Source organism: Ipomoea nil, unplaced genomic scaffold, assembly GCF_001879475.1.
Source record: "Ipomoea nil cultivar Tokyo-kokei standard unplaced genomic scaffold, Asagao_1.1 scaffold1948, whole genome shotgun sequence".
Taxonomy (NCBI): Eukaryota; Viridiplantae; Streptophyta; class Magnoliopsida; order Solanales; family Convolvulaceae; genus Ipomoea; species Ipomoea nil.
The window spans coordinates 23,694-30,444 of NW_017618376.1; the positions used below are offsets into that span (position 1 = coordinate 23,694).

A 6,751-nucleotide genomic window follows, 5' to 3' on the forward strand; every position below is an offset into this window, starting at 1 on the left:
GAGCGTAGACTGAAGATCTGAAGGTCACGTGTTCGATCCATGTTCACCGCAACTTAGTTTTGATGCTTTTAAAATGTAAACCATACAATTATAAGTTAATAATTTTCAATAGATGATTTTCAACAGATGATCCATGGAAGCGTTCCGTTGTCGTCCAGCGGTTAGGATATCTGGCTTTCACCCAGGAGACCCGGGTTCAATTCCCGGCAACGGAAGCTTTCCTATCTTTGAATTTAGAGAAGATTTGTAGTGCAAAGTGTGGTATAATGTATTGTTTAGAGGTCTCGGGTTTATGTGTGATATAGTAATAATATACATGACCTATGATGACTTACTGTACCTACAATAGTGTCTTAATGAGTATGCAATATTAATTTAATGAACTTGTAATAACGTTTCGGACGAGAATATATGACTTTTTTTTTCAAAGGACTTGCAATAGTGACTTAATCAACTAGCAATTGTAATTTAAAGAACATGGAATAATATCTATAAACTTGTAAATTTACTTAATGGCATTGTAATAATAGTATTAAAAGAACCTACAATTAGGGGTGGGAATTTCAATTTATAGTTCGGGTTTTTTTTTTTTTTCTCTATTTGATTTATATTTTTTTAGTTTTGAAAAGACGAAACCATTCTATTTAACATTGTAGTTTAGTTTGGTTCGGTCAATTTGAGAACATTAACATTCTCAAGTTTTTTAGTGCCAATTAATTAATTTTTATTAATTTAAAATTTAAAATCCAATCAACACGTCAACGATGCATATTTAAAATTCCTCAATCAATAATGAGTCCGAACAAAGAAACAACACTACATAATTAAAAACCAATGTCAAACATAACATAAAACTTAATTCCAATTACAATATATCAATCTAAGTGTATAATATAAATAAAATATCGGATCTAGAGAATTGAGAATTTAGTAATTAGTAATTAATATATATACTCGGGTAATTTTCCAAATATAAAAACATTTAGTTATAGTTAGATACATAGATATGAAGAAAGGAAATGTCATAGTTTTTATGCTTACATTAGACTTTATAACAATTATAGGTGTTATTAAAGATGAATGGCTTTGGCTTGTGACAACAATTGAATCATGCACAAGAGATGTTTGGTGTTGTAATGAAATCGGTTTGTTTCTCATGAACGTAATCATCGTGGCTATGTTTTAACTTTTAATCAGAGTTTGAAGACGCAATAATGACTATGCGAAGCAATATGTAAAACATAATAACTTATGGTTAGAAAAAGCTAAAAGTTCGTTTATTAAGAATGTAAAGTTTCTATGAGATGCGGGGATAGCAGTTGGAGAGCGTCAGACTGAAGATCTGAAGGTCACGTGTTCGATCCACGTTCACGCAACTTAGTTTTGATGCTTTTAAAATGTAAACCATACAATTATAAGTTATAATTTTCAATAGATGATTTTCAACAGATGATCCATGGAAGTGTTCCGTTGTCGTCCTGCGGTTAGGATATCTGGCTTTCACAGGAGACCGGGTTCAATTCCGGCAACGAAGATTTCCTATCTTTAAATTTAGAGAGAAGATTTGTGCAAAGTATGGTGTAATGTATTTGTTTAGAGGTCTCGGGTTTATGTGTGATATAGTAATAATATACATGACCTATGATGAATTACTGTACCTACAATAGTGTCTTAATGAGTATGCAATATTAATTTAATGAACTGTGATATAGTAATAATATACATGACCTATGATGACTTACTGTACCTACAATAGTGTCTTAATGAGTATGCAATATTAATTTAATGAACTTGTAATAACGTTTCGGACGAGAATATATGACTTTTTTTTTTCAAAGGACTTGCAATAGTGACTTAATCAACTAGCAATAGTAATTTAAAGAACATGGAATAATATCTATATAAACTTGTAAATTTACTTAATGGCATTGTAATAATAGTAATTAAAATAACCTACAATTAGGGGTGGGAATTTCAATTTATAGTTCGGGTTTTTTTTTTTTTTTTCTCTGTTTCATTTATATTTTTTTTGTTTTGAAAAGACGAAACCATTCTATTTAACATTGTAGTTTAGTTTTTCGGTCAATTTGAGAACATTAACATTCTCTAGTTTTTTAGCGCAATTAATTAATTAATTAATTTTTATTAATTTAAAATTTAAAATCCAATCAACACGTCAACGATGCATATTTAAAATTCCTCAATCAATAATGAGTCCGAACAAAGAAACAACACTACATAATTAAAAATCCAATGTCCAAACATAACATAAAACTTAATTCCAATTACAATATACCAATCTAAGTGTATAATATAAATAAAATATCGGGATCTAGAGAATTGAGAATTTAGTAATTAGTAATTAATATATATACTCGGGTAATTTTCCAAATATAAAAACATTTTGTTATAGTTAGATACATAGATATGAACAAAGGAAATGTCATAGTTTTTTATGCTTACATTAGACTTTATAACAATTATAGAGGTGTTATTAAAGGTGATTGGCTTTGGCTTGTGCAACGATTGAATCATGCACAAGAGATGTTTGGTGTAGTGTAATGAAATCGGTTTGTTTCTCATGAACGTATCATCGTGGCTATGTTTTAACTTTTAATCAGAGTTTGAAGACGCAATAATGACTATGCGAAGCAATATGTGGAACATAATAACTTATGGTTAGAAAAAGCAAAAGTTCGTTTATTAAGAATGTAAAGTTTCTATGAGATGCGGGGATAGCTCAGTTGGAGAGCGTAGACTGAAGATCTGAAGGTCACGTGTTCGATCCACGTTCACCGCAACTTAGTTTTGATGCTTTTAAAATGTAAACCATACAATTATAAGTTAATAATTTTCAATAGATGATTTTCAACAGATGATCCATGGAAGCGTTCCGTTGTCGTCCAGCGGTTAGGATATCTGGCTTTCACCCAGGAGACCCGGGTTCAATTCCCGGCAACGGAAGCTTTCCTATCTTTGAATTTAGAGAAGATTTGTAGTGCAAAGTGTGGTGTAATGTATTTGTTTAGAGGTCTCGGGTTTATGTGTGATATAGTAATAATATACATGACCTATGATGACTTACTGTACCTACAATAGTGTCTTAATGAGTATGCAATATTAATTTAATGAACTTGTAATAACGTTTCGGACGAGAATATATGACTTTTTTTTTTTCAAAGGACTTGCAATAGTGACTTAATCAACTAGCAATTGTAATTTAAAGAACATGGAATAATATCTATAAACTTGTAAATTTACTTAATGGCATTGTAATAATAGTTATTAAAAGAACCTACAATTAGGGGTGGAATTTCAATTTATAGTTCGGGTTTTTTTTTTTTCTCTATTTGATTTATATTTTTTTAGTTTGAAAAGACGAAACCATTCTATTTAACATTGTAGTTTAGTTTGGTTCGGTCAATTTGAGAACATTAACATTCTCTAGTTTTTTAGTGCAATTAATTAATTAATTTTTATTAATTTAAAATTTAAAATCCAATCAACACGTCAACGATGCATATTTAAAATTCCTCAATCAATAATGAGTCCGAACAAAGAAACAACACTACATAATTAAAACCAATGTCAAACATAACATAAAACTTAATTCCAATTACAATATACCAATCTAAGTGTATAATATAAATAAAATATCGGATCTAGAGAATTGAGAATTTAGTAATTAGTAATTAATATATATACTCGGGTAATTTTCCAAATATAAAAACATTTAGTTATAGTTAGATACATAGATATGAAAAGGAAATGTCATAGTTTTTTATGCTTACATTAGACTTTATAACAATTATAGAGGTGTTATTAAAGATGAATGGCTTTGGCTTGTGCAACAATTGAATCATGCACAAGAGATGTTTGGTGTAGTGTAATGAAATCGGTTTGTTTCTCATGAACGTAATCATCGTGGCTATGTTTTAACTTTTAATCAGAGTTTGAAGACGCAATAATGACTATGCGAAGCAATATGTAACATAATAACTTATGGTTAGAAAAAGCTAAAAGTTCGTTTATTAAGAATGTAAAGTTTCTATGAGATGCGGGATTCAGTTGGGAGAGCGTCAGACTGAAGATCTGAAGGTCACGTGTTCGATCCACGTTCACGCAACTTAGTTTTGATGCTTAAAATGTAAACCATACAATTATAAGTTTATAATTTTCAATAGATGATTTTCAACAGATGATCCATGGAAGTGTTCCGTTGTCGTCCAGCGGTTAGGATATCTGGCTTTCACCCAGGAGACCCGGTTCAATTCCGGCAACGGAAGATTTCCTATCTTTAATTTAGAGAAGATTTGTAGTGCAAAGTATGGTGTAATGTATTTGTTTAGAGGTCTCGGGTTTATGTGTGATATAGTAATAATATACATGACCTATGATGAATTACTGTACCTACAATAGTGTCTTAATGAGTATGCAATATTAATTTAATGAACTGTGATATAGTAATAATATACATGACCTATGATGACTTACTGTACCTACAATAGTGTCTTAATGAGTATGCAATATTAATTTAATGAACTTGTAATAACGTTTCGGACGAGAATATATGACTTTTTTTTTTTCAAAGGACTTGCAATAGTGACTTAATCAACTAGCAATAGTAATTTAAAGAACATGGAATAATATCTATATAAACTTGTAAATTTACTTAATGGCATTGTAATAATAGTAATTAAAATAACCTACAATTAGGGGTGGGAATTTCAATTTATAGTTCGGGTTCCTTTTTTTTTTTTTTTTTCTCTGTTTCATTTATATATTTTTTTGTTTTGAAAAGACGAAACCATTCTATTTAACATTGTAGTTTAGTTTGGTTCGGTCAATTTGAGAACATTAACATTCTCTAGTTTTTTAGCGCAATTAATTAATTAATTAATTTTTATTAATTTAAAATTTAAAATCCAATCAACACGTCAACGATGCATATTTAAAATTCCTCAATCAATAATGAGTCCGAACAAAGAAACAACACTACATAATTAAAAATTCAATGTCCAAACATAACATAAAACTTAATTCCAATTACAATATAATCTAAGTGTATAATATAAATAAAATATCGGATCTAGAGAATTGAGAATTTAGTAATTAGTAATTAATATATATACTCGGGTAATTTTCCAAATATAAAACATTTTGTTATAGTTAGATACATAGATATGAACAAAGGAAATGTCATAGTTTTTTATGCTTACATTAGACTTTATAACAATTATAGAGGTGTTATTAAAGGTGATTGGCTTTGGCTTGTGCAACGATTGAATCATGCACAAGAGATGTTTGGTGTAGTGTAATGAAATCGGTTTGTTTCTCATGAACGTAATCATCGTGGCTATGTTTTAACTTTTAATCAGAGTTTGAAGACGCAATAATGACTATGCGAAGCAATATGTGGAACATAATAACTTATGGTTAGAAAAGCCAAAAGTTCGTTTATTAAGAATGTAAAGTTTTATGAGATGCGGGATAGCTCAGTTGGAAGAGCGGTAGACTGAAGATCTGAAGGTCACGTGTTCGATCCATGTTCACCGCAACTTAGTTTTGATGCTTTTAAAATGTAAACCATACAATTATAAGTTAATAATTTTCAATAGATGATTTTCAACAGATGATCCATGGAAGCGTTCCGTTGTCGTCCAGCGGTTAGGATATCTGGCTTTCACCCAGGAGACCGGGTTCAATTCCCGGCAACGGAAGATTTCCTATCTTTGAATTTAGAGAAGATTTGTAGTGCAAAGTGTGGTATAATGTATTTGTTTAGAGGTCTCGGTTTATGTGTGATATAGTAATAATATACATGACCTATGATGACTTACTGTACCTACAATAGTGTCTTAATGAGTATGCAATATTAATTTAATGAACTTGTAATAACGTTTCGGACGAGAATATATGACTTTTTTTTTTTTCAAAGGACTTGCAATAGTGACTTAATCAACTAGCAATTGTAATTTAAAGAACATGGAATAATATCTATAAACTTGTAAATTTACTTAATGGCATTGTAATAATAGTTATTAAAAGAACCTACAATTAGGGGTGGGAATTTCAATTTATAGTTCGGTTATTTTTTTTTTTTCTCTATTTGATTTATATTTTTTTAGTTTTGAAAAGACGAAACCATTCTATTTAACATTGTAGTTTAGTTTGGTTCGGTCAATTTGAGAACATTAACATTCTCAAGTTTTTTAGTGCAATTAATTAATTAATTAATTTTTATTAATTTAAAATTTAAAATCCAATCAACACGTCAACGATGCATATTTAAAATTCCTCAATCAATAATGAGTCCGAACAAAGAAACAACACTACATAATTAAAAACCAATGTCGAAACATAACATAAAACTTAATTCCAATTACAATATATCAATCTAAGTGTATAATATAAATAAAATATCGAGATCTAGAGAATTGAGAATTTAGTAATTAGTAATTAATATATATACTCGGGTAATTTTCCAAATATAAAAACATTTAGTTATAGTTAGATACATAGATATGAAGAAAGGAAATGTCATAGGTTTTTATGCTTACATTAGACTTTATAACAATTATAGAGGTGTTATTAAAGATGAATGGCTTTGGCTTGTGACAACAATTGAATCATGCACAAGAGATGTTTGGTGTAATGTAATGAAATCGGTTTGTTTCTCATGAACGTAATCATCGTGGCTATGTTTTAACTTTTAATCAGAGTTTGAAGACGCAATAATGACTATGCGAAG

General features: G+C 29.5%; 4 non-coding genes across 4 annotated transcripts; all 4 read left to right on the forward strand.

Annotated features, from left to right (window-relative positions):
- The first annotated feature begins 143 nt into the window (after positions 1-143).
- TRNAE-UUC lies at positions 144-215 on the forward strand. The gene has a single exon. It is a non-coding gene; the product is annotated as a tRNA-Glu (tRNA).
- A 2,677-nt stretch (positions 216-2,892) lies between these two features.
- Positions 2,893-2,964, forward strand: TRNAE-UUC. Its single transcript has one exon. It is a non-coding gene; the product is annotated as a tRNA-Glu (tRNA).
- Positions 2,965-4,215: 1,251 nt separating this feature from the next.
- Positions 4,216-4,285, forward strand: TRNAE-UUC. The gene has a single exon. It is a non-coding gene; the product is annotated as a tRNA-Glu (tRNA).
- A 1,364-nt stretch (positions 4,286-5,649) lies between these two features.
- Positions 5,650-5,720, forward strand: TRNAE-UUC. Its single transcript has one exon. It is a non-coding gene; the product is annotated as a tRNA-Glu (tRNA).
- Positions 5,721-6,751: the final 1,031 nt, after the last annotated feature.